Source organism: Struthio camelus, chromosome 1 (assembly GCF_040807025.1).
Source record: "Struthio camelus isolate bStrCam1 chromosome 1, bStrCam1.hap1, whole genome shotgun sequence".
In the NCBI taxonomy this organism is placed as follows: Eukaryota; Metazoa; Chordata; class Aves; order Struthioniformes; family Struthionidae; genus Struthio; species Struthio camelus.
The window spans coordinates 172,688,327-172,715,327 of NC_090942.1; positions in this window are offsets into that span (position 1 = coordinate 172,688,327).

The following is a 27,001-nucleotide window of genomic DNA, read 5'->3' on the forward strand; positions in this document are numbered from 1 at the left end:
GCTCTCAACTTGCTCTTCATCCACCCCGAGGCACAGCTCCATACATTCTAGTTGCTCCCTCACATAAAGAGCAACTCCACCACCTCGCCTGCCTGGCCTGTCTTTCCTAAAAAGCACATAGCCATCCAGGACAGCATCCCAGTCATGTGAACTATCCCACCATGTCTCTGTCACTGCAATGAGATCATGGTCCTGCGACAGCACACAGATCTGTAACTCTTCCTGCTTATTCCCCATGCTGCGTGCATCGGTGTACAGGCATTTCAGAGAGCCAGTCAAGCATGCAAGCTTCCCAGGAGAGGTGCAAGAGGAGCCTCCATAGCCATGTCCCATGCTGTCTCCCCTGGTTGTATGCACCCGCTGGAGGCATCCTGACTTGAGCGGTGTTTTACTGACTCCCCTGCCACTATACCACTCCCCTTCCCCCATCTTGCCTAGTTTAAAGCCCTCCGTACCAGGCTGGCCAATCTGTTGGCAAAGACACGCGTGCCCCGCTTGGTAAGGTGGATATATATAATATAATGAAGGATGATAGTTGTTTTTTTTCAGAGAACAATTCAGCATACCTTCAGCATACCTATGATGTAAATTGCTGTCTTGAGGTATCTGTTTTGCTACATGGACTGTCTATTCTGAGTAAGACAATATCTTCAATTAACCATCTTAGTGCCTAGAGATATAGCTAGACATTTTTCATTGAGAATGAGCTTTCTAAGCATTTATAAGTGATTATGAGTTGGAAGAATTCAAAACCCAACTCCTCCCAGAAATATAGCTACCTTATCAATCTTTTTGTTTCCTGAAGAAGAAAAAAAATCTTTAATTTGAAAGAACTTAGTCCTCAAATGTTATGCATATTTAAAATTCACTGTGCAGATACAACACAAGTTGTAGCTGACCAACTCATTTTAAGTGAGGTTATTAATTACTACCTTATCTAATAATACTAATTAGATTCCCAGATAAAGAATTCTCCTTGATCAAGACAGGAGTTGAGTATGTAAGTACCTCATTTAAAGAAGAAAACCCTCAGAAATTTAAAGGGATGGTGTAATTAATCCTTAGAAAATTCAGAGTTCGTTGGGATCTGAGGAGTAGGTGAGCATGTCAGGAAAAGTAAATGCATGTATCACATAACATAGAGTGATCACTAAGGCACGTTAGAGCTTCTAGTCTCAAATCAAAGTCTTAAGATAATTCTTATGGATACATTTTCATAGTTTCATATGTTTATGCTTCTTAAAAATGTACATATAACTGTGAAATTCCTGAATTTGAATCTGTGGGTTATGGAATAATTGCAACCATTTTTTTCTAGGTTTGTGTTTCTCTTTAAGTAACTGATGAATATTTTCAACCTAATTTCATCTGAGGGAACTTTAAGCTTGGGAATAGATCATAGCATCTAATTAGCTAGGCGTTCTGAGGAGTGGAAATTCTGGCTGACTTTCCCAAATGTGAGAAGACTCTTATGCAGAATCCATTTATTAACAGACTACACATGTCACCACATACCTAAACAGTTGTGCGTACTGCCTACTCTACTCTGCCCTTTTAGTTGTTAGTCCTACTTTTAAGGAAAGTGATATTCCTTTTCCCTTTGAACACAGATCAGTCAGCAAAGACTGGTCATGACCTTCACCTTTGCCTTTTTTAACTTAGACTCATAAAATAGAATAGTGTGGTGAATCAAAGGATAGAAAAATTCCACATTAGACTTGGCTGGAAACTGGCAACAAGTGGGGAGGGTTAGCTTAATTTGTTTTGCTTTTAAATAAGGGCTATAGTTGGTAGTCATCTATTCCCCATAATATACAAAGTTTTGCCCCTCTAGCTAATATGACATAAACCTGAAAGGAACACAGAGTCTATTATCAGTTGTCATGGACATGTTCAAAATGTGTTGAACACATGGCTCCTTCTTGGTAACATGGGGTGGACAGTAACACCTGAAAAGGTAGCGAGTGTAAACAGCGTGTGTGAATAGAATACCCAAAACTGCTTGGTCTGAGATAGTGTTTGCCCAATAACTCATAATACTATAAGGAAATTAACAATCGTAAAGTGTTCTTAAGATGACAGTCAACAAAATTAAATAGTAACCAGAAGATTACTGATAGTCTTTTGGGGAAATCAAGGAGTCAGTTTGAAAATAAGTATAAAAGAAGCATGAGAATTTTTGACTGTAGGATGGGACCTTGGGTTGGGAAAGTGGTCAGAGAGCAGCAGCCACACCTGATTTTACGCTGATCAGAACTCACTCTGTGGCATCACCCAAAGCAGCATTCTCTGCCATGAGCAGCCTGTGTTTCGGTGTGGGGTACAACAAGTAGACACCCAGATCTTCGATGTGTGTATGTGACTTCATGAGCAGGGCTTTTTCATGAGCTTGCAGATTAGTGGACTGTTGGGAGTGACAAGGGCAAACATAAAAATATGTATGATCACAGGAGGCGTGTGTGAATAAGGGAACCTCTGCTCCCACAGGACAGGGTATGTGCTTCTAGCCCACACTTGATGGGTTAAGAGTACATAGCTATGTGAATACTGAATATGGGGTGGGGGGGGAGGAGGGAGGCAAGATTAGAAATTCTTGCAATTAGTTATAGAGGGTATTTGAAATCTGTAGGTTTATACTTCGTTTTGTGCGTAACTAGCACAGCAGTTTATAACTAGCACTGTAGTTCATCCGTTGCCGATATTGATCCTGAGTGTATAGTTTACTGACTGTTGGTTAACTGAATGTTGTCATAATAGATCAATAACCTGCTTCAGTCCTTATTTGATTTAAACTGTGTGAGTTGAGCAGCTTTCCCCGTGACAATTTATAACTGTTTAAGTTTGCATAATTCCAAAATGTACTTAAATGCAATTAAAACAGTCTGATCCTCCACACCTAAGGACTGAAATTACTGCCAGCATTCTATGATGATGAGAAAATAGGTTATGGCTTTTCTTACTTCTGTGGCAGTTACTGTATATAGATTTTCTGGGCAGTGTACATCAAATTATTTCTGTTCATATATGAATTCTGAGAAGGATTAGAATACATTACCCTTCTAACAACATTTTCAATGTTACATATAGAAAGAATTTTTTTAATGTTGCATCTCTGACAAGAATATATATCACCTGATTAGATATTTCTGTAAACAGAAATAGTATTGTATACATCTATGTATACATGTACACATATGAACATAAATTAGTGTCTAAAACAGATGAAGTTGTAGAGTACAGAAAATTCAGTCTATTTTAAGGTTCAATGTGAAGGAAATCAGTTGAGAAAATATTTTCTCATGACTTCATCCTATACATCACACTGTTTTTTTTTTTTTTCTGGTTGTTGAGCCGACTACTGCTGATACAATTTCAAAAAAAGGTTTTGGCCAAGTAGATATGATTTTTGTCATTACTAGTAAAAGGCCATAGACTTTTTAAAGATCTGAGAGCACAGGGTCTCCAGACGTGTTTGGGCTTGCCTTGGCCTGAGCTGAGTTTAGCTTCTTTCCACAAGTGTCTGCTGGTCAAGTGACTATTCCCGACCTGTTGTAGCTTTTAGTCTGGGGAAACTATAATTGATAAAAATCTGACCAACTTAGGTAGTCACCAACACGCTGACCACTCATCATAACTTTCCCTTCCCCTGCCCATTCTTCTTAAGGGAGCTTGAAGCATCAATCTGAGGATCCAGAGGCACCCTGGATGAGCATAACACCAAAGAAAAGCTGAAGATACTGCATTATCTATAAAACTTTTTTGTAGGCAGTTTGGTATTAGCCTAGATCTTTGGTAACAGTCCAGGTGCTTGACTGTTAAAGCATTAATTAAATTAACAGTAATTCATTGGCTCTATAGGTATGATGTGTTCCCTTTGGCCTATAACAAGATTTGGGGCACAAAAAACTCAGGAGCAGGTATTCAGTTGCTAGAACTCTTACAGATACTAATGGAGCTATGACAAGCTGTACCCGCTGATATATTCAGAATTAGGTGATTTTGAAAGTGGTATTAACAATCCTCATTTGCATATTCTTTTATGACAAATAACAGAGCATACAAGGTTACTGATCTCAACATTGCTGAGAGTGGAGCAAAAGGACCCACGTGAGTTTAAATGCCAGGAACTGTATTTTCCATGTAAACCTGAGTTTCTATTCCTTTCCTTTATTGCGACTGTTCAAAGTAAGTACAAGACAAACACTCACACACACACACAAAAGGAAGAAAGAAGAAGAAGAAAAAGTTTTCTCATGCTAATCAGTTGTTTGGGTTCTTGTTCTTCTTAGAGGCCTTTCCTTTTCTAAGGCTCTCAGCAGTGACTTCCAGGAGGGATCTCATTAATAGCATTTCCAGTGTGCTTCCAGGACTTTAAATTACACTTTTTAATGCACATGCTGCTCTGCATATGAATTCTGTGGGATCAAGCCTCAGGAGCAACTCTGAAGACATTATATACACATAAATGCTAGAATGTGTGGAGCCCATTGAGTAACTGTGTAGACAATTTTTCTCAGCATCTTATCCCATGGTTCTGTATGTTTTTGGTTTTTTTTTTCTTTCATGTAACTTCTGAAGTATTAGGCTTTTTTTAAATTAAATTTGACAAAAGAATAGGAATTTAAAAGAGATTAACTCTCTATAAGTCTAGCGGAAATAGGCATCCAGGCAGAGCAGAGAAATCCTGATAACACTCTCATTGAGAAAAAGGATTTTAGATTGCAGGGCAACACTAAAAAATTTCCAACTGCAGAAACAAAACTTCAGTTATAGCTTGCTCTGCAATAAAAATCAGAGGAGTTAGTCCTACTTAGAATTCAGAAAAACAAGCTTCCCTGCACTCCACTGTTTGCAGCATAAACATTAACAGCAGTATGTATGGTGTAGGAATATAGTCTATGTGCATATATATGTATATATATACATTTTAACAGCAAAATAAACTAGTTCCACAACCCTTTAGTTGGGTTTCACCAAGTTGGTCTTTTGAAGGAAATACTATTTTCTCTAACTTTGATTCACATTCTGGCTATCCCTCTGAGCTGGAACTATTTCCAGAGGTAAGAGTTCTTTTCCTTTTAATGTAAATACACAGAGAGTAGCCATGCATTACATTTATGTGGTCCATTATGGCAACGTGTCTTGAGTACATATTTTGCTTAAGCATGTTAACTCTTCTTTATTTAGCTGTGCTTCTAGATCACCAAATATGTAAGGAGACTGAATTCATTGAATGCACAAGAGAAAGACTTTCTATAGCCTTAAACAGACAAAGACTAGTGTAGGTGAGTCCTGGTTACTCAATTTTTCACTCTTTTCCACTCTGACATAGCACAAATTGTTTTTTTTTTAACTTCTCCAACACAGATTGATCCTCCTAGAAGGCTTTATTTTGTACTAAGATACTATACTTTTGACTGCAAAAAATCACTCAGTTTATCAGACATGTTCTTTCTTGCATTTCTCTCTCATGCTCTTTGAGAAAGGGTGGATGTAGCATTGCAAAGATATAGCTTACGGAATTCTTTGTTCCAGGTATTTCAATAAGTATCTGCCTTAAGTTTAAAAGCCAAAAGGTTTATTTAAATTATACTCAGGTAAAAATCTGATCTATTCTGTTTTACTTCTTCAGTCACCTGTCTGTAGTATTTATTTGGATTCTAGTTCAAGGTCCATGTGTTGTCAGGCTACCTGACTTAGGTCCAGCCTCTGTTTCTGGTTTTGGCCTGTTATCTGGAGAAATCTTAAATATACAACTTGCAGTTTAATAGCCAAAAATGTCGTGTACCTAGCTCGACTATACCTACGCTTCTCCTTTGCATAACATAGCCTTTCAGGGGCATATAAAAGGTAAAACACATATTGCACACATTTCCCAGGGGATTACTAAAAAAAGACTACATTACATGTTGGTAATTCATAAACGATACATAGACCTTGTCAAAACAAATAACTAACCTACCATACACACACAATTCCATTTCCTCCATAGTTCTCCAGAATTTTCTAAGAATCTTAAAATTTCCTTTTTCCTCCCCATACTTCATTCAAACAACTTTTATTTTTTCTTAGTTATGGATTCTGACTATTTTTTCAAGATTCATCAAATCTGTCTGATTATTCTGTCTCAGAAAGCTTGTGCCTCTGGTGACCATCCAGGGCATCTTTTGCCTTGAGAATAGTGGAGTATATGCCATCTTTAAAATCCTCAGTAAAATCTTTATGAGTATTATTTCCTCCTTGCTCTTAGTGCATAATGTGAAGATGAACCTTAGCATTGCCATAATCGAGGAGAGAAATATCATCTCTTTTATACACACCGTATGAAATTTAGAACAAAGAGAACCAGAAAATATAACCACATGTAGGGAATATCACTTTAAATAACATTAATAGTTTTTATAAAAGTGTTTAAATTCATTTTTATATATTTTTATGTTCTGTAATATAATTATGCTTTTATTTATATATATTAATGATCTTGCAGATATATAATTACTGTTAGTACATTAGTACTTTGGAAATGATGATCTGAAAGTTTCATAAAATTTGCAGAATGATGAGCTAAAACTATATTCATTGCCAGTAACACAGAGAGGGACGGAAAAATAATTTTACTACAAGATGTATGACTAGTTAACTTGCTTTCTGCCCTCCCTTCTGCCCTCAAGTGCATTTCTTGACCTTATGCATGCACAAACCCTTTTAGTAATGATTTATGTTTGAATGGCCATCACTAAATTAAATATCCATACCTACAGCATTTTGATGTTTCTGGTGCATATCTCAAAACATTACAACATTGCTATCTCAAATTTAAAAGTGCAAATAATTCCACCCTTTCTATACCATGCCTTTCATTTAACGACTTTAAAACTTTATTAATATTTAAATGAGGAGTTATTCTGATGTCAAAAATGAAGACAGGAGTTAAGATAAATACACCTTTAAAAATTAGAAAGAATAAACTCAGATAATGAAAAAGTGAAAGCGATAGCTCTGACAGAAGTTCTAAATATGTTGTTATATACAGTTGCACTTCCTTAGGGAGAAAGTCCTTAAGTGGAACAATGAATAGCCACCTGGAAAATTAAGATCAGAATTCTTTTAAGGTGCTTTTAGTTAGGAGACATTTCTGTTAGAATTTATATATATATATGTTTCAAATACATCTTTCTCCCTCTATCGGGAATATAATTGTCATGAAATTGCTTTTGATAACATTTTCAATGCAATTTTTTTTCACTGCATGTATCACTTGATCTCCAGAATCAATACTTACAAGATTTCTCGAAACAGACTTTCTAATTTTGAACAAGTAGTAGTGGACATAATAAATTTTGTATATTTTAAGAAATTAAGATAGCTCAGTTTTCAAGATATGGTAGTAGATCATTTCCAAAAAAAATGTCTTTAAATCATGCACATACATTTTATTGAATTTATCTTGAGATAGATAACTAGATAGCTAAATAGATTATTCATCATGCAGTGTTTTTCTCAAGTTTTAATCATTCAACACAATTTCTTGAGAAATCGCCTTCTATCCCCCAATCTTTTCTCAAGAAAGAAGGCTTGAATGGGTTAGGAATAATTAATTTTCTAAAAGCAAAAGGTAAATTCTGATACTTGAAATGTGATTTAATTATTTAGAAAGTGAAGCTGTTTTTTTTATTATCCCTTAAGCATCATCATTATCAATAAAATTGCTTACCCAATATACAACGTACTCATCTACTGTACAAAAGCTGTTTCTAATAGATGGAAAATACTCTGAGATTCTTTTGACAATAAGATCAAACTGATGGTACTGTGATTCAGCATTCCCTGCTTCTATTGCAACTGATAATAAGGAAATCTCTAATTTTGGAAGATGGAGAAGAGGTGTAAAAATGTTGCTGTAACTTTGCAGTAGAAGCATAACTTCTCAATGTTTGTTTTATGCAATATATCTTTGGGGTAATTAGCTGGATGAAGTGTTACCTCACACTTTCCTTTCATCTTAGATGCAGTGGTGTCTCCCAAAGCCTTCAGTAATAGTTTTTTGGGTTTTTTTTAAGTGATTAGATACTGCTGAAGTGCACACAATTTGACTGTACATACTTTTTGTATATTTTCAGTCCTCTTAATATATCCCAGTTTCTGTCTTCCAATTAGTTGGACAAGCAATTATTACTATCTCCAGCTGTGGAATAAATTAACAGAAACATTTTGATGTATAGCTTGAGTCATAAGTGATCATACAGAAAAAATAAATAAAGAATTAATTTTATCTGTTTAATTGCTTTCCCATGGGAAAGAGATTGTTTTTATGGTCATGCATAAAGATCTTGTCCTACAGAAGTGCACAAGTGAGAAAATAGATGAATTATAAGAAAAACATTTATCTGCTGACAGTTGAATGATCTAATAGACCTTCTTCTACAGCTCAGTTTTGTTATTGCAGTCATCTCACCGCTTTTTGTATTTTCACATTTCTGTCCAAATGCAAAATTTTGTTTTTAGAAAAGCTGTAGAGTAATTTTTCACTATGTGCTCTATTTATGTACTACCCTACACCTGACAGTCACTCGTAAGTAAGACTAATGGCAACTGTTGCTATCTTTTTAATTCAAGAAAAATCATTTTTGCATTTATCCCAGAAAAGTGTGATGCTTCCTATTTTCAACCATCTATCAAAACTTCTTTGATGCAGTGAAACTTCATAGTCATTGTTATACTCATCATCCAAATAGGGATCTAGTCTGTCAAATAAAATATTTTTTTGAAAATACATACACTTAGATCATTATCATTTTATCTGCCAACAGACTACAAGTACTATGCCCCATTCAACTTATGGTATGAGTGATGGAGAAGATATACTATCATATGAAAAATACACATCTGAAAACTTGTTTCTTTAGCTGCAGCATTGTTGAGTGTATACGATTAACGTTCTGTACATATATTTTGAAATTATCTTATGCAGTTTGGTGGTGATAAAATAATTCTTCTTAAAGATGTGAAAAAAATGGACAGTGGTGGATAGCGGTGACAGATTCTGTAGGGTTCATGGAACTAAACCTGGTGCAGTCTCATTCACGTTGCTTTTTGGTGGTGTTCCCTGATATGAGCTGTCATCAGAATTGTGTCTGCTACTGTCTTGAAGTGAATTGCTTGAAGTTGTCCAAACATAGCCAAGGAGTGGGTTAACAGTTAAGCAAGGCACCAGTGATAAAGCTCACTCCTTGGTCATTTTTTATTTATTAGTGTAAATGTATCCAGAAGTTTTCTTTCGCATACTCTGTTTATTTGAGTTATCTGAAATTAACAATATATATGAATACACACACACACACGCACACACGCACACACGCACATATATACAAATAGATTAAAATTATATTTTTAATGGAAAAATATAGCTTTGTTTTTTTAGAAGTTAAATCTAGTATAGTCTTAGGAAACATGAAAGAATACCTTTAAATAAGTCTCAGTCACCCGTTATATCACTTAATGTTACTCTAAACAAGTTTGATTGATTGATTAAATTTTCTCACTGCTAATCTGACAAAGGAATAAAATGAGACACATCTCTTAAAATAAAGGTTGAAAATTAACTTTTGGGATAGAGTAAAGATATTAGAAACGTTCTCTTACAGGATGAATCCTCACCCTGCCCATGAGTAGAATAGAACAATGACTTAGAGGTGACCCAGAGGTAATAATTAGTAGGACTCAGCTGTCCATGCTTAGACATGTCATGTCATTTTAGGTGCTATGGGTCTTGCCTCCAGTGACTGCTCCAAAAAAAATGTGACATTTCCTATCTCATATCTGCCAGCTTATATGGGTGTCTCAGTCTAAGGTATCTCAAGAGGTACTAGATAATTCTGTTTAAAAATTTAAACCCTTCTAAGTCTGCCTTCTGGGGTGGATTCAGGTCATACCTTTAAAGCTAGGTGTTTATATGTGATGAAGGTGTCTAAGCTGCTATTAAATCAGTTATACGATCAGAGAACTAGAGACGGATTTAATTACACAGAAACAGAACATTTGAGATGCCCCAGGTCACCTGATACATTTAAGCAGCTGTATCAAACCTTAGTCAGTAGCTTTATCTATTGACTGCTGTGGGATTTTAGACATCCACCTCACATGTAAGAAGCTAAATTTAGATGTATTAATCTGGAACTCAGTTCGTTCTCTAGGTTTTCTAGGGAAACAGTAACCAGTGACTGATTTGATGATACCCGACAAGACTTTGGTGCTTGCTTTATGCTTGTGAAGTCACGCTGTCTGGCAAACTAAAGGAATCGGAAAGAACTTCCTGACCAAATAAGCAGAAGGGAGAGGAGAAATCCATAACCCAATTAAAGCTTCTCTCCTCTTTTGTCGCCTTGCTATGAAACAGTGAAAAGGGAGTGTTTAAACCCTCTAGCGCCCTAAGCAAGCATGTTAAAAGACAAGTGTGCTGTTCCACGTGTCCTTCAGTTCTTCTCTAAAAATTGCTACATCCTAATTGTGGGTTGTTTGTGCTCTAGGAATCCCACATTGCTGTTCCCTGCTAAGTATGCAGATCTTGTGTGGATGTGAAATGAGGATGTAGTTCAGCATCTAGGGAAGAGGCGCTCACATCGCTTGCCTTGCAGCATAGACACAACCAGAATGAAGCAGATTTGGAATCTATATACATAATGCCTACCTTTTTGTTGTTTCCAGTATCCTTCCACAATAATTGTCAAAAAGAACACTGCAGAACTGTGGATTTTCCACTATTTAAAAAATATATAATGCTAAGTTTTTGAATCCAGGAGTGAGAAACCTTTCACCTGATAAGTGTGTAGCTGTGACAGGTGAAAGGAGAGCAAGTAAAGCAGATAGAATGAAACACAGAGATGAAAAGAGATGATTAAGACATTTTTTACTTCAGGCTTGAGTCTATAGCCCTGGGGAATCTGGTGCTACTTTAATGAGTGCTGCTGCTTAGCCCTCTTACTTCTGTCTAATGAGAAGAATAGGTCCAGGGAGATCAGTTCAAAGATAAGTGCTTCAAAGATAGGTTGCATTTAAAATCATTTTCCCCTCAGCTTGCTTAGTCTGTCTCCATGGCATTTTTTTAATTCTGTCACCCAGCCTTCTTGAGCATGAACTGTGGGAAAGGTTTGAAATTTGCAGTTAAATAGGGATGTTCCTTGGCCAACACTTTTAAAAGAAATATTGCCCCTTGCACTTAATGTCTCTGTCCATATTTAATGTTCCTGCCTCCTGCCCCATTACCCCCTTGTTTCCCCACAGAGACACTAGTGGCTTGTATTTCTAGTAGCTGTGCAGCACTATGGATTTAGATCTTCCAAAATGAGAAGATGATTCCCTTTCCCTTCTACTCCTATTTTGTACACAGTGGAATTATGCTTTTATATGACCTGTAATCAGGAGACACTTTAAATACTCTGTATTAGAATTACCCAGTCACCACCTCTATCTTAGCTCTACACTTAATATCAGAGTTGTGTCCCTGCTTAAACTTACACAAATACATGCACATACACAAATAAATATATTAAGAAATACACCTATTCAAATATATTAAAGGAGAAAAGAAGATGTCATCTTACCATTACTAAAAAAAAACCAAATATATGAACAAACAAAACCAAGAAGGATACCCAAGAATATATCTGGATAGAAAAGGATTTATGAACTCTTCTCTAACAATATTTTTGATGGTTAATTTGACAGCTACAGATTTCAGGATATATTGCTTGTAAGATAGCTACTTTTCTTTCTTTCTTTCTTTCTTTCTTTCTTTAGGAGAGATACAATGCTAGTGTTCTGTTTCTAAATTCTGATTCATCTGAAAACATTAATTAACCTTAGGCTATCAAGGCATATATTGACCCACAGGTATAGTGGTAATTTCATTTCTTGGGACTTTGTCTGCATGAGGGAGCAATGTTGTGTCTTTCTTTAATCATTCCTGTAAGTGATGCTTTCAGAGAACAATAATTCAGAAAATGACATTTTTTTTAGGCTCAAAAGGCTGATTTGTTAGCTTCTGTAAAATCATTCTCAAAAGTGCTCCCTTAAAAGGGCACTACTTCTAGGAATGGCTACTGATCTGTAGGACTTAAAAGACTAGCATGAACAGAACTTTTAAACTACAAAAAAGGTTAGTTCTCTTAGGAAGTTCTGGACCTATCTCAGAATGACATCTGCCAAGTGTTAGCTTGTATAATAACATCAGTTATTAAAGTATAATCATTTCTAACACTCCTAAAACTTTTATAAAATAATGATTTCCATTATTTTATATTTTGACCACTTCTTAAGGTACCGTGATTTTTTCAAGTGAACTGTCTTCTTAAAATATTCTGTTTATTCTTACTATATGAAGATAGCTGCATATGTAAAGTAAAAGTGATCTATTGCAGCCTGCCTATTTTTTGTCTGCCTATCTTGTAGCAATAACTTGTGTTTAATGCCATGTTTCTAAGTCATGAAATGCATCGCACTCTTTGGTTACCAGCACTGTGCCTAACGCTGATACTGTAACTGGATGGACTGGGTCTGCTATATTTCCTATGACAGATAAAATGTCAGAAAAATGTTTCTCTTGCATATTTCTCTACTATTCTAAGTGGATAGCTCTACTTAACTCCCCCTTTTTTTTTTTTTTTTTAGCAGAAGGGGGAAACATGGACCTGCGGATTCGTCATGATCTTCAGAGGGAAAAAAAGTTACTTTTTTTTTTTTTTCCCACAAATGTGACAGCACTTGCTTTTTCAAATTTACTTATATGCTGATGACTGTGGCCAGAGGCAAGTGGATAGATCAACAGAAGATAAGGGTTTGCTGGGAACTTAGAGAGTGAGGGAGGAACATACTTGCTGAAGATTGCTCATGTAAGAGGCTGGACAGATCAGTTAGGATAGAGTAATTAAGTTCTTCCTGAGTTGGAAGGACAAATTAAAGAATGGTACAGTTTAGCTGGCAGAAAGCAAAGACTGAGGCACTTTGGTATGAGAATACAATATGTGGAGCTGCTGGGGTTTTTCTACATGGAAGGGAAGACCGTGGGAAAAGGGGGTCTTGGGAATAGATCTGCACTGAGGTACGTGACTACTGACAGTGCACCTAGCTCCTGACAATCAGGTATTGTGTATGTGTATGAGTATGAGCAAAATGATCAGGTGAGTCAGAACAGAAAAGCTTTTAATTAGTACAGCCATGTTCTCTGAAAGTGGCTGTGGTAGAAATGTCCTGGCTGAAAGGCAGCTCAGGAAGACCAGCACAGTGTATATATACCGATATTCTGCTTCTCCAGAGACAGCTGGTAGCTTGTTCCTCTCAGCTGGGGTGGAGAACTTGGACCTTTGCAGGCAAATCTTGGACATCTGCCTGGGTGATGTGTAATGATATAGTGCAACAAACAGACAGGAGCAGAGAAAAAGCACAGTAGAGGCAACTAACAACATTGCAGTCGTTGCAGCCGTTGTCGCAGCAGTTAGTGCAGCACTTAACACAAAGGGCCCCTGAATCTCTATCAAAGACTTCACAGAGATGATGGCAAGGCAGCACATGGCACAATCTCCAATACCACTGTTTTGCCTCGGGAGGTGCTAGTTCATCATGACCCCAGTAAGAAAGGCGCTCAGACTTTGTAAAGTATTGCCTAAAATGCAATTTATTGGAGCTAATTCTATAAGGTGGGAGGGAGGGGGAAGATTATTATAGATAATCTCACATCCCTTCAGATAATGGGAATCCTGAGTTGTGCAGCACTGAATGGACCTCCAGTCAGGGCACAGCGCACCCTGCAGATCCCATCCATACAACATTTTTGTCTTTTGACTCTTGAAGGATTTTCTTAAAGGAAAACAATTCTATTAATCATTTCTACTACCAAAGAGGAAGTCTGCATGAGAACTTGCTGCTGCACTTTTAGATAAAGACAAGGATCCAGAGGTGGTACAATCACCGTTGCCAAGTGAGAGCTGCCTACAGGGTCTTTTGTTACAATTAGCCAGCTGAGTTTATCCTGTGGCCAAGCGACATGTGCAGCACAACATAGGCCTGAAGGCCAAGCTGTATACGCAGCATAGTGCAACAAGGCACAAGCCTGCACCATATCAGGTTAACTCTTATGTGGATCACTAACTCCTCTGTGTACAATGCTCTTCTGGTTAGGATCACTACAGCCAGCTGGAACAATTGTCCCTAGCCCATCAGAGGACTCAACCCAGGCAGAACATCTTTGGAGGGGGCTGCCACACAGATCTCTGGCTGTAAGGAGGGCCTGGAGTCTCCCCTCGTGGCTGGGGACAGCATGCCCTAGTTCCCTGTGGGAGATGTACTCTGGTCATAACAATGATTTGCCAGGTGAAGGACATGCGGAAGCAGACTGTGCACCTGCCAGGAGGATTGGCAGGATCTTCACAGAACACAAACAGTGCCCAGAACCCATGCCCTGTGTTTCAAGGAAGGAGGGACAGCTGGAGGTAACCCTCAAGGGGGTGATGGATGGAAACTCACAAGGTGAGGGAGACTGTAAACTCAACACCTCCAGCAGTGCAGCAGATGCCCCTCTTCCTCTTCTAGTTCTGTGGTAGAACAGGAGTAATGCCCTGGGTACAGGGGATGAAGATCTGAATCTCTTCAAATCTAAATTATTCTATGGTCTTATGATTTTATAATATGAGGCCTTGGCTTTTAGGATGCATGCTAGACTGCTGATAGGAACATGCTTACACATATTTTTTAACAAGTTGGTTTTTTATTGCCATATGTGTTAAAGTGAAGTTAAGGTGATGATAATGATTGTTAGATCTAAAACCTACTGAAGACAAGACAAAGAAAACACAAGATGGCTTGTACAATGGGCTACAGTCCAATAATATTCCTATCCATGACTGTAGGCTGTAAAAGTATAACCCCAGTTTGGAAGTAGTCATAGATGAATCGCCTAATGAAGGTCCAGTCTGACATACATACAGAGAGGATTGATCCAGACACAAAATTGTACTCAAAATAATTAGTGCTGCTTATATTTAGCATACTGTTTGATTTATATCAGAAGGTCAGATCTCTATGACCATGCATGCTAAATTACTATGCAACTACATCACTGTTGTTTTCGTATGGTCGCTGTTAAGGTTCATCTAAAAGTTAGGTTAGGCTATTTTTGTTTCTTTTCTGCAGATGTCCTCTAACAAGAGGAGGCATGCAAACAGTTTCTACTGATTTAGTCAGCCTTAAAAAGCACAATAGGAACATTTTATTTGAAAAGAGGAAAAAAAGTACAAAATGATGGCCCCTAAGGCCATGCTCTTTCTGAGCTGTAAATATGCAAGACTGGGATACTACAAAGGGTTTGATCTTCTCCCATTAAATTCAGTGAAAGATATTTATTTATTTATTTATTTATTTATTTTGTCTTCAGTGACAGCAATATCTACCACAAAACTGGATGAAAGATGAGTCCAGATTTCTAATCTGAAGCTCTAGAGCTGAGCATTGTCTTAATCCTTTAGGCTTGAAAACAGTTCTTTCTAGTTTCCTTAACCAAAGAACAGGTCTTAAAAATTGTCATTGGACCCATTTATTCTCATCAGAGGGTCTTTACAGATGCATTGTCTAATGAGCACAGAGCAAGAGAAAGAGGAACACAGCACAGGAGACAGGAGTGTGCCAGGAACTTGGCATCTACAGTAGCGGGGAATCGAAAGAGGCTGTGAGAAGTTGCCGGCTGAGCAGAAATCCATGTGGAGTGGAGGAGGCTTGCGTCTAGCTTCCTACTTGACTAACACCTAAGGAACATCTTTGACCAAGAGCACAATACACAGGAACAAGACACTTGAAATTTCCATTGGCATATAGGCTCATGCACAGGGGGTCTGGAGGTGCTGATCAGTACTTCAGAGGCTGGCATGGTGATGGTAATAATATGCCACAAGACACGGCCTCCTGCAGTAAGTGGTGTCAGAGGCCTCGGCCCAGATGGGAATCCCAGGGAAGGACACAGCTATCCAGTCCCAGATCCAGTCTCTGAAGGACTGCCTGGTGCTTTGGAAGCCAGGGCTTTGGGTGATGGCTGCCTCACCTTCAGGAGGAGTGCTCTGGTCAAGTCAGTCACCAGTTAACAGAGCTGAGGCATGAGGTGAGCAAGCAGCATACCATATATGCTCACTGCTCCGATGGGGCACCCCAAGAGTCTTTGCTGCTGGGCAGGCCTCAGTGAAAAGGAGGTGGAGTAGCCCCTGCACCTCCCTGCAGCAGGTCTTCAGCATTGCCAAGCTGCCATTTGCTCCTGGCTCCACTGATGCTACTGCTAGCAACAGCTCTCTCCTGACATCCTGGTGATTCCTAAGGTAGTTAAACTAGGTTCTTCAGGCACTGGAGACTAATACCTGCAAGTAAGTGGGGCAATGGAGGATTGCAGGAAGCACATGTGGGTCAGGACAATGGGGGGTAATCTCAATCCCCCCTTGAAAAAATGGTGTGTCTAGAGGCTTATCTGAATTGTGGCAGCATGGGAAACAAACGGGATGAATTGAAAGCCTGTGCTTTCAATTGAGGACAGCTATGTCCTCATCACACAGGATCACAAAGATGTAGTTGAATAACTAGCATGACTGAATTGCTGAAAGGGCACAGGCTTTTCAGGAAAAAAACAGGAAAGGAAGACAATGAGGGAAGATTGTGTTCTATGCAAATTCAGATGCACAAGCAGGCTGGTTGAAAGCTTGCAAGTTGGGATCAGAGAAGAGGCCAGCAAGGAGGACGTCACGTTGAACATCTGCTGCAAACTGCCCAATCAAGAAGAGGAACTGTGAAGCCTTCTGTAAACAGCTAACAGAAGTTTTCTACTTGCAGGCCCTACTTTTCTTGTGGGGCTTTAACCATCCTAATAACTGCTGGAAGCATAGTGGCCTGCAAGCAATCTAGGAGATTTCTAGAGTGTGCCGGGGCCAATTTTTTTGAGGTAGATCGTGTATGGAACAACTCAGGAAGGTGTTCTCTTGGGTCCACTGCTCACATCAAGGGAGGAACTGCTCAGAGATGTGATTGTCAGTGGCAGCCCCAACTTCAGTGTCTGAGAAATGATAGCATCTAAGATACAGAGGAAAGTGGGGAAGGCCAGAAGGAAAATACAGACCCCAGACTCCAGACAAAGGACTTTGGCTTACCCAAGGAACTTCAGGATCTCATGGGAGGCTACTCTGAAGGACAAAGGAGCCCTTTACACTGAGAGTAGTCAACCCGGGCAAGTGGCCCAAAATGTGGTCTCCACCTCTTGAGATATTTGAATCTTAACTGGATTAAACCCTGAGCAACCCAGTCTAACTTTGAAGATAGCATTGCTTTGAGCAGAAACTTATTCTATGAGTCTGATACTTGCTTTCTGGAATGTTCCTACATTTATGTGAAGCACTAAAAACAAAAACTTCTAGTCAGAATGTGACATCCAATTATGGTATAAAACAGTTATATAATACATTTTATACGCAAAGTTATGCATTTTGCATATTCCAGAGAACAAAACAGAATATTTAAGCAGAACATATGCTTTAATTTATGCTTATTCTTAACATTTTATCCATAAAAAACTCATTTTCACTCTAAAATAATGACTTAAATCAATGTGAGTATCATCACTGATGATAAATGATGTAAAATTCCATCCTGGATTTCCAAATACTTAACTAAAAATAAAAAAAAAATCAAAAAAATCAAAATAAATATCATCATCAACATATTTTCACTATTTGGAAAGTAAAAGTGTGGAATCTTAAGGGAAATGATTTCATCTTTTTTGCCATTAGAGGTATATCCCATGTTTGATGAAACACCTTTAAAAAGTTTCTTTTCCTCTCTAACAGCCAGTAGACGAAATCTGGATTACTAGTACAGGGAGTACATCCAGCTTTTATATTACTAAAATTAGGTGAGAAGAATCCCACACAAATGATAAAGATGTTCTTCACATGCATATTTTAGTTACAGAATAGTATATGCTACTCAGTGTCTTACTATCTTTGGATATGTGGCTTGCGCACACCTCTTTGTATCATATAACTTATAAAAGCATTTCCCCACCTTGAAAGTTTCCTTCTAGAAAGTGAGACTTGTTTAGAAGTTCTATTTCAAAATGTCATTCCACTCAATAGTATAAAATATATTAATTATAATTGAATAAGGTCTTTGTGAAGGTTACCCAATTCCCATAGGTTTTGCTGTGGGATTCATCTCACCATACTTAGATGTTGACACTAGGCAGCTACTTAAAGGATGAGATTAGTACATGATTTCCCTCACTGACTAGACTTTTAACTGAGGTTTAGACATCTAAATAAGGTAGGATGAATCCCACTCTGACTGTCCTGAAAGTAAAAAGCCTACCTAAAACTGTAGTCTTAAACTAGCAAGCAACATGTTCTATTGCTGTGCTTAAATCATCGTCCCAAAACATATTTATAATATTTATGTGTATAACTTAATAATATACTTTAATATGTAATATATGCAACGTATATACCATAATGTATGCTAATATATAATGTTTTGCTGTTTCTAAAGCATATTCAAAACTTATATTAACCTCATAAATATATTCTTATTGGAAACTTAACAGAGAATAGGATATAAAACAGCACTATCTCTATACTGACCAGATGTGATAGCATGTTTAATCAATCAGGATACTTTAGAGGAAAAATATAATCTTTTGCTACATTTTGTGTGAAAATTATCAAGCCAGTATCTATCTAGTATGTATTTTACATTAAAAGCCAGCAATCTGAGGACTTAAAATTTTAGCTATGCTGCCTTTTAAAAGAAGTTAGCTTTTAGGTAAAGGTTAGTTTCTATTTTTATATATGTATATGTATGTATGTATGTATGTATGTATATAAAAGAATGGAATGGGGAGAAATGCTGATATTTATCCCATTCTGGTTCTTGCATTCAATCAGTTGGCCCCCAGAAAGCACAGCTGGATCCAGGAATACTGAAGAACAACTTTGTCTGCAGATAAAGACATTGTCTTATTCACCTGTATTACACTGGAATTAATTACTTTTGAGTTGTAAAGCTTGTGCTATTGGCTATACAAAAAAACTGCCTTGGCTTAAGCTAGACACCTTCATCTGGAAGAGCTAAAGGTTTATGGGATCAACTTTATCCCAATTTTCATATAGAACTGAATTTCTTTATTAAATTAGGAGACACTAAGATTCACATAGCTATGCCTGAGTACATTTACTTAGCTTGGCCCTCCATTATTTCCAGGAATATCTTAGTATGGTACCAAAAGAGTATACAGAACATCTATACAAAGACTTCAGTGAGGACAAATGATAAGTTTTCTGCCTAAATGTACAAGGCGATCTGCTGTTCCAAGGGCTGCTCAAGCATCTTAATATCTAAGCCCCAATAAGCTGCAATCTCACACTCTGCCGTATGGCAAATTGTGTTTCGTCAATTGTTTGCAGATTATGCACCAAGCCAAAAAATGAATATCTACAGATTTTACACGCATGGAAACTGGAAAGCATGATGCGCAATGATAACTAGTAGCAGTTTCACAGCATTTATTTTGTTCAGTCCATTATGTACTGTGAGTAGGTACAGAGCTTGGGGAGTTTGAGCTGAACTGTAAAACCACCTGCTGCTGCAGCATCTGTAGTGTGCAATTAAAAGGATACAGTGGGATATTTGAGATCATTAAGCACAGAGCGTAACCATGAGTATGGTGATACATGTATTCCATGAGATTTCTCATGCGCTCAGAGGAAGAATAAAATATATTTTGTATTTAGACATAGAGTGATTACTGTTTTACAAATTTTAGATCTAGATCAATTTCAGATTAAAAATAGGTGATGTTTAGAAAGTTTCTAATATCTTCCTTTCTAAAATAATCCCACTTTTTTTTCTCCCAGGGTAAAGGACGTACAGAATATGTCCTAGGACAATGTTTTCCCCCCAGATTCTCTGTGAAAAACAAATAGCAAGAAAATACACTTTTCTTCTGTTAAAAAACAGAGAGAGAAAAAAAAGATAAGAGTGAGAAAGAGCAAAAATTAAAATATTCTTTCAGAATATTGACAGGCGCCACACAGGCCAGAGAGGGACTCCGGACGGTGCAGCCCATAGAAGAGGGGCTTGTTCTGAGGTGCTGTCCAAGACAAACAAATCCCAGGTGCACCACAATCAGAGCCACCACACTGTGGCGCTGCTGCAGCCTGGGGGCACACCCTCTAAGGACCCCATGATTGACAAGTCCTGACAAAGGAGAAGTGACACTGCAGACCCATGCCATGAACATAACTGTGCTGTGGAGCCATTCCTTTCTAACCACCCCTTCATGGGCACATTGTTACCAACCAAGCAGCGCTGTGGGCTGAGCACAGGTTACCTGGTAATGTGCACACTGCTATTGCCTAGAGCCACACAGCTTTGATATAACTGGAGGCTGGCATGGTTTTAACTGGGTATAAAAGCGTGTAAGCTACATGTGTTTGCTGTGGACTCAGATCCACCACGGTCAGTTGGCCTGCAGACCTGAGGACCCGTCAGTGGGGACGCTCCTGATGTCAATAGCATGCTGAGGAGAATCCGGGGAAAACTATACTGGATGGGTGGCCCGTAAGGGGTGACAGTGGTCACTGTACTGTGCACCCATTGCTTAACTGCAAAGCTCTGATATGTATATATATTTTCAGTTCTATTTCTAGCTTTTAGCTTTGTTATAACCTTTTCTATCTAATAAATTCTCATACTTGAAAAACGATGATCTCTCCAGTTCACTGCAGCTAATCCTGGAACATGAAAGAATCCCAAAATCCAAAAGAATCCTGGATGCCCCTCTATTGGCACATCATAAATATTTTGTTTGTTCAGATTTTCATAAGCTCAAGATTCATAAGACTAGACGACTGCAATGTTTTGCAACTTAAGTACACACTCTACTTCAAGATAACCATAGAGAAAATCAAATGTAAATTTGGCTGTACGGACTCTTCTTTTGCAGTTCTTTATCTCAGCAAAAATCCTGGGTATTAATAAATTGGATATTCATCCATATCATATAAAAAAGCAGGAAAGAAATCCTATATTTGTTAATTAAAATAATTTATTTGAGTGCTTATCTGCTGTAACCATTCTTTCTCTTATATGCTTCATTTTTTCTAACTAACTGTGATAATTGGCTAATTGTGAAATATACTATTTTAAATTTCTATGTTTATAACATTTAGGTCGCACTGTTATGTAAATGTAACAATTATTAATAGATACACTCTTGCTATCGGAGGATCCAAAGGCCAGAAGATGCAACTTGTTCAAAATGCAGGAAGATATGAGAAGATGTAGCTCTTGCCCTGGAGTGTTTATAAATTGAAAAGAAATTAGAGTAATTTTAATGATTTAGGTTGAAATTCTAGCCTTAGAAATCTTAAAGCTGTTGAGTATAGTAAAATAGATACATTGTTTTTAATTAGCTTGTTATATTTTTCTTCTAAATGTCTACTAGAGGCTACCAGCCACTGCTTTGGTCTGGTCCAGCATGGAAAAGTTTATGTTCTTATGAAAAAAGACGCTAAAAGGAAGAGGAACCAGACTACACTAAATGGAAGAAACAAAGGTTGGACTATGTGCCAATGAGCACCTGAGTAATCATAGAATTGTGGAAGAATTTAGATATGAAGGAATCTCTGGCGTTTAAATTAGGGCCAAATTCAAAGTTAGATCAGGTTGTTCAAGGCCTTGTCCAGTTCAGTTTTTAGTATCTCCAACGGTGGGGATTATGTAACCTGTCTGCACAGTCTGCCAGAATTTCCCTTGCTGCCAGCTTTGCCCATCGTTTCTTGTGCTTTTAGCTGTGCAGCACCAAAAAGCCTTGCAACATCTTTTCTACAACTCCCTTTTAGGTTGTGGAAGACTGTCTGTCACAGGAGGCCCGGGAGGGGTGGCTGAGCCCACAACAAAGCACCCTTACGCTCTGGTCCCCACAGCGCTGCACGCCACAAGAAAGGTTTGGGTGGCAGTACAGATGTCCCTGTCGCTTGTGAATGGGCTCACAATTAACGGCCAGAAACAGATAATAAAGTTTAATATGTAACACTGGTAACAATAACAATTAAAAGCTGGTAATAGCAACAACAATCATAGCAATAAACCATTAATCAGTCAGTAACCACACACTGAACTCCTCACACAACATAGGACAGGAACAATTACAGTCATTACAAACACAAACACAAGCTCAAACTGGTGAGGGCAAAGGTACCTGGTGGGTATGCTGGAAGATGGGGGGGGGGGGAAGAAGGAGGAGGAAGAAGAGGAGGAGGAAGGGACAAGCAGGCCATGCCAAGGGTGGGGGTTAGTGCCGTTGCAAGCCGGAGGACTACTGAGCAGGCTGTACCGGGTGCAGTGCGCCGCCGCCACGCGCGCTCTGCAGTGAGCAGGCCACAGCCGAGCTGGTGTGCTGCTTCGGTCACTGCTGCCCGGAGCGGGGAGGGGGGCAGTACTCAGGTGCCCACCAGTGTCAGTAGTGGGGGGGATCCCCAGCTGCCTGACCCGGCGTCCCGGATCAGGGGTGCACGGCGGTGCTGGCTGCCCGCAGCCTGCCGGGGCGGAGAGCTTCCCTCGGTGGGGCGGGGGGGCCTTGGACAAGGCTGCCTGGCGTCTTGGAGCCTTGGGAAAGGCCACCGAGGCTCCTTCTTCCCCACTGCTGCTTCCTCAGTGATTTCAGCTCTCGGTGGCTCCTTCTTTGCCGCCGCTTCTTCGGTGAATTCAGCTCTCTTCTTCTCTCTGCTGCCACCGCAAAAGCCGCTGCTGGGCTGGCTTTTCCCCCTTTTATCCCTGTCCCACTGTGGGACCGCAGGCAAGCGATGGGTTAAATTTGTCTAGACCCCCGCTCTTAGTGGTCCGGTTTCGATCCCTAATTGCAACGCGGACCTGTTTGCAGCCGGCCGTGCAGACTCGCCTTCCTTCTGGAACATTCTGCTGCCCGACCGACCGGTCCGGGCTGCTGGGGCATGTGTAGCCCTCCGCTAATGATCCTAGATGGTGGCAGTGGGGGGTTTCTGCAGGCTAACCGGGGTTACAACAGGACAGGGTGATTGGCACCTTGTACCCATTGTTCAGTAAAAACCCATTTTCTTAACTTTTCCCCTAAACCAGACCTCTCCATGACACTATCATTAGGTCGTTGTGTTAAATTTCTCTCTTGCAGGCTGAATAAAACCACTTCCCTCGGCCTCACCTGTTAAGTCATATGCTCAAGCCTGCTGACCGTCATAATTTTCCCCTACTAGGCTTAGATCATTTGTCAAGATCTCACTTGCAATGCCCCCCCCCCCCGCCTCCAGTGTGTAGTGAGGGACACAGTATGTCAGAGGTGGCATTGTGAGTGCTCAGTAGAGGAGAATAATCCCTTCTCTCAACTTAATTGCAGTCTTGCTAAAGCAACCTAGCATGCATCTGGTCTTCATCACCTCAAAGACGCATGGCTGACTTAAGTTCAACTTGCTGCACACTGGCATCCTAAAGTCCTTTCCTGCATTGCTGCTACCTGGCTAGTCAGTCTCAGCCTGTGCAGATAATATGCTGTGCTAGGTGTAGCATTTTGCATTTGTCTTGGTTGAACTTCACAAGGTTCCCATAGTCCCATTCTTTCTGATTGTCAGGGTCTCTCTGAATGTAAGCACTGCCTTGCAGTGCATCAACTGTTCTGCCCAGTTTAGGGTCACTTGCAGACTTTTATTCCACCCCATATTCCAGGTCAGTGATGACAATGTTAAATGCTGTCATCTCAGTATTGGTCTCTGAGGAATGCCACTGATACCTGACTGCCAGTTGGACTTCAAAGCATTGACTTCTACCCTTTGAGTCCTGTGATCTTGCCACAAGGTTTGTTCACACACCTTGCATCCATCCATCCAGTCATATCTCCCTGATTTGGCTAAGAAGGTGCTATAGAAGACCATATCAAGCATGTCAAAAGCTTTGCTAAAGTCAGCATCCATTGCATCACAGCATCTGCAACATCACTGTTCTCTCCTCATTTACCAAGGTATTTGTTTCATCATAGAAGACAATCAGATTGGCCAACCACAATTTGCCCTTTAGTAAATCATTACTGTCTGCTGCTTCCAATTACCTTTCTGTCCTCCATATGCCTGCCTGGAATGGCTTTCGGGAGGATTTGCTCCATAATCTCCCAAGGACTGAGGTGAAGCTGACCAGCCTTTGGTTGTCTGAAGCGCTCATCTTGATTATTTTGAAGATGGGTGCAACATTTGCCTTTTTCCAATTGCTGGGAACTCCCCTCATCTAGACCTTTCAAAGATGATAAACAGCCTCACAGTGGCCTCTGTCTCTCCTAGCTGCATCCTCTCCAGTCCCATATATTTATGTATGTCCAATATATTTAAGTAATACCTAGCTCAATCTTCCTCTGTTGTAGGTAGTACCTCCCAACCCTGAACTTTACTACTAGATTAAGGGACCTGGGAGGCCTGAAAGCAGACCTTGCTGGTAAATATGGAGGCAAGAAAGGTCTTAAATATTTCACCCTGTTCCATATCCCTTTCCATGTTCCTTACTACCTCAGGAGAGGACCAATACTTCCTTTGTTTTTGTTTTACTGCTGAGGGTTTGTAAAAACCCTTCTTGACCTTCTCAACACTCACAAGTTTCAACTCAAGCCAAACTTTTGTCTTCCTAATTCCATCCCTGCATGCCAGGCAATGCTTCTGTGTTCCTCCCTGGCATCTGAACTCCATTTCCAACTTCTGTGGACAACCTTTTGCATTTTTTCTCAGTCAGAAGCTCATAGTAAAATTATTGCACTGTATAGTCCTAAAGGATCAGAAGGAGTTGGCTATTTCAATTGTTAGCTATCTATCATCATCTTTCATCTTATCTTTACTGTTCTTTTTCTACTGTGGGGCAAGTGGAGGGAGGATATTAGGACAATAGTGAAATGAGAGGAATTTAAATTGACAAGCTTTCACCAGCTATCATTAGAAAACAATGCAAAAGCATAATGGTGTATGATATAGGGTGAGCATACATTAAATTTGAAAAGAAATACTAAACATCAGATGGATGGATAAATAATAGCAGCAGATGATCCCATAAACTGAGCCCCCAACGCTCATTCACCCAGAATACCTTCTGAACACTCTCTAAAAATCAGTTTGCTCAAAATCAGAGTAGACAGAAAGAAAACAAGCTGCATTGTTCTTTTCCATTCTGATAACAGCCAGCTTAGTTCATTTCTTTCAGAAATAAATCAGTGCAGCAGATCTCTCCTGAAATTATCAACTTCTTTGTCAGGATATTATTACAATCACTGTGACTAACCTCTGAGTTGTGAAGAAAAATTTCAGTGAATATCTAGGTATCCTATGCATCATTTTTTGCATTATTGAGTCCTAAAAAGAGAAAGAAGTGTTTATGCAGCCTTTGATCATCTGTTCTGAGCGCTCATGAAAAAGCTGGCAAACTTCTAGTGTATATTTTTAAGGATAATTCCTGGGAGACGCTGATCACCTTTTGATACTTTGTTAGTCCATTTTACAAATAATAATGACTTGTAAGATAATATTGTTATTTATGCTTATGAGTATACCAGATAGCTTAATATTTGCTTGTAAGAGATAGTTGCCAATACTGGGATTTATTCTGACAGGCCTGTAAGCTTGAGTGGCAGCTTGCTTTCACGGAGTTTCAGCCGTGTGTCTGGCTGTTTTCAGGTGAAACACAAAGATTTCTGCGTATGGTCTTTGTGTGTTGCACCAGCATTTGTAGCACATCTCTTCTGAGACTTCAGTGGAAAAGTGGAAATAAGTCAGCTAGAACAGTGCTTCAGGGATCACCCAACCTGAGCCAGTAACAAATGAGATGGACAACATTGCTGGGTACTGTGGTTTCTGTGGTTTTTTAATCACCTTATCCAATGGGTTGATTAAAGTTTCTACATTATGTATAAGAAAATTCAGGTTTTCACTAAATTAACATTTAGCAATATTAGCAAAAGAGCCAGCATTCTGACTGGGAAGCTGCTTCCGGTTAGATACTAGGCAAACAATAAGAATTAGCGTATCCCAAGTCCTCCTCCTTTTGAAACTTAGGAGCCCAGCTTGTCTTACTTTACCTTTGATGGAGGGATTGATGCCCATTTTAGCAAGTAAATATTTCATGTTACATGTGTAAACAGTCTTAGGATGTTCCTTCCTAGGGAAATATCCTAAACAAGGATACTATCGTTTAAGGTTATTCTCATTCATGTTCTCTATTTCTTGCCTAATTAATCTTGCATTCTATTTTGAGCACTGAAACAGTTTTGAGAGTATTGATAGAGAATGCTTCGTCTGTGAATAGTCCACACTTTGATGCTGAAGTATTCTCAGGGAATATTCACAAGCAGAAGTGGGTAACTGAATTTATGTTGCTTAGAAGTTGTGTGAGGGTAATAAGCATAAGAATACTGTATAAGAGCAGGAAGCACTCTCCAGCCAATTTTTGAAAGAAAGTGGCAATTGCCGCTTTATGCAGTGTACAACACTGTAGGTTATTCATGCGTAAGACATGCCTAATAGCTTGAGCTTCTTTGTGGATGAACCTCTGAACTTCTTTGTGGATGAACACCCAGTTTCTGCACATTGATTCAATTTAGTCATGATATAAGTATTGAATTCTTCTACCTGTGAAGGTGAAACACTTCTGAGCATATACGAAAGGAGAAAATGAGAACTCTTTACTTTAGGGTAAAAATCTTAAACTTCATTAACAGCTGTACGTTTTTCAGGATCACAGGTTTGGGCTTAGTTATTTAAATTTCTACTAAACTTTTACTTGAGGAATCTAATCTTTTAAGTATCCCACTAAGGATTTTTGTGTTTTTTTTTTTCCTTTCTCCAACATCAAGAAGATGTTCTTCTTTGCAAATGTTCCTCGTCCAGAATTATCAAGTTTTTTTTTTTTTTTTTCCTTCTACTAATCCTGG